The sequence below is a fragment of the Zingiber officinale genome, chromosome 6A (genome assembly GCF_018446385.1).
Source record: "Zingiber officinale cultivar Zhangliang chromosome 6A, Zo_v1.1, whole genome shotgun sequence".
In the NCBI taxonomy this organism is placed as follows: Eukaryota; Viridiplantae; Streptophyta; class Magnoliopsida; order Zingiberales; family Zingiberaceae; genus Zingiber; species Zingiber officinale.
In genome coordinates, this window is record NC_055997.1 from 1 (window position 1) to 2,500 (window position 2,500).

Genomic DNA, 2,500 nt, shown 5'->3' on the forward strand with positions numbered 1-2,500 from the left:
ATGGTGCGCAGAGCTGGGCACCCATTGCCTTAGTGGTGTGCAGAGCAGAGGCACCCAGTGCCTTAGTGGTGCGCAGAGGGGGCGCACCCAGTGCAGTGCCTTGGTGGTGCGCAGAGCGGACGCACCCAGTCCAGAAAACGGAGCCACCCAGTGCAGAAAATGGAGGCATCCAGTGCCTTGGTGGTGCGCAGAGCGGAGGCACCCAATGCAGTGCCATGGTGGTGCGCAGAGCGGACGCACCCAGTGCAGGAAACGGGGCACCCAGTGCCTTGGTGGTGCGCAGAGCGGAGGCACCCAGTGCAGTGCCTTGGTGGTGCGCAGAGCGGACGCACCCAGTGCAGGAAACGGGGCACCCAGTGCCTTGGTGGTGCGCAGAGCGGAGGCACCCAGTGCAGTGCCTTGGTAGTGCGCAGAGCGGACACACCCGGTGCAGAAAACGGAGGCACCCAGTGCCTTGGTGGTGCGCAGAGCGGACGCACCCAGTGCAGTGCCATGTTGGTGCGCAGAGCGGACGCACCCAGTGCAGGAAACGGGGCACCCAGTGCCTTGGCGGTGCGCAGAGCGGAGGCACCCAGTGCAGTGCCATGATGGTGCGCAGTGCGGACGCACCCTGTGCAGGAAACGGAGGCATCCAGTGCCTTGGCGGTGCGCAGAACGGAGGCACCCAGTGCAGTGCCATGGTGGTGCGCAGAGCGGACACACCCAGTGCAGGAAACGGGGCACCCAGTGCCTTGGCGGTGCGCAGAGCGGACGCACCCTAAACCCAGTGCAGTGCCATGGTGGTGCGCAGAGCCGACGCACCCAGTGCAGGAAACGGAGGCACCCAGTGCCTTGGTGGTGCGCAGAGCGGAGTGGTGCGCAGTGCGGACGCACCCTGTGCAGGAAACGGAGGCACCCAGTGCCTTGGCGGTGCGCAGAACGGAGGCACCCAGTGCATTGCCATGGTGGTGCGCAGAGCGGACGCACCCAGTGCAGGAAACGGGGCACCCAGTGCCTTGGCGGTGCGCAGAGCGGACGCACCCAGTGCAGGAAACGGAGGCACCCAGTGCCTTGGTGGTGCGCAGAGCGGAGTGGTGCGCAGAGCGGACGCACCCAGCGCAGGAAACGGGGCACCCAGTGCCTTGGCGGTGCGCAGAGCGGAGGCACCCAGTGCAGTGCCATGGTGGTGCGCAGAGCGGGCGCACCCAGTGCAGGAAACGGGGCACCCAGTGCCTTGGCGGTGCGCAGAGCGGACGCACCCAGTGCAGTGCCATGGTGGTGCGCAGAGCGGACGCACCCAGTGCAGGAAACGGAGGCACCCAGTGCCTTGGTGGTGCGCAGAGCGGAGTGGTGCGCAGTGCGGACGCACCCTGTGCAGGAAACGGAGGCACCCAGTGCCTTGGCGGTGCGCAGAACGGAGGCACCCAGTGCAGTGCCATGGTGGTGCGCAGAGCGGACGCACCCAGTGCAGGAAACGGAGGCACCCAGTGCCTTGGTGGTGCGCAGAGCGGAGTGGTGCGCAGAGCGGAGGCACCCAGTGCAGGAAACGGGGCACCCAGTGCCTTGGCGGTGCGCAGAGCGGAGTCACCCAGTGCAGTGCCATGGTGGTGCGCAGAGCGGGCGCACCCAGTGCAAGAAACGGGGCACCCAGTGCCTTGGCGGTGCGCAGAGCGGACGCACCCAGTGCAGTGCCATGGTGGTGCGCAGAGCGGACGCACCCAGTGCAGGAAACGGAGGCACCCAGTGCCTTGGTGGTGCGCAGAGCGGAGTGGTGCGCAGAGCGGACGCACCCAGTGCAGGAAACGGAGGCACCCAGTGCCTTGGTGGTGCGCAGAGCGGAGGCACCCAGTGCAGGAAACGGAGGCACCCAGTGCCTTGGTGGTGCGCAGAGCGGAGGCACCCAGTGCAGGAAACGGAGGCACCCAGTGCCTTGGCGGTGCGCAGAGCGGAGGCACCCAGTGCAGTGCCATGGTGGTGCGCAGAGCGGGCGCACCCAGTGCAGGAAACGGGGCACCCAGTGCCTTGGCGGTGCGCAGAGCGGACGCACCCAGTGCAGTGTCATGGTGGTGCGCAGAGCGGACGCACCCAGTGCAGGAAACGGAGGCACCCAGTGCCTTGGCGGTGCGCAGAGCGGAGTGGTGCGCAGAGCGGAGGCACCCAGTGCAGTGCCATGGTGGTGCGCAGAGCGGGCGCACCTAGTGCAGGAAACGGGGCACCCAGTGCCTTGGCGGTGCGCAGAGCGGACGCACCCAGTGCAGTGCCATGGCGGTGCGCAGAGCGGACGCACCCAGTGCAGGAAACGGGGCACCCAGTGCCTTGGCGGTGCGCAGAGCGGACGCACCCAGTGCCTTGGCGGTGCGCAGAGCGGAGGCACTGGCAGGAAACGGGCACCCAGGTTTGGCGGTGCGCAGAGAGCGAGCGGACGCACCTGCAAGTGCCATATGTGCGCAGAGCGACGCACTCCAAGCAGAAGCGGGCACCGGTTTTGGCGGTAAGGCAGACGTGTGCTCTTCCGATCTGG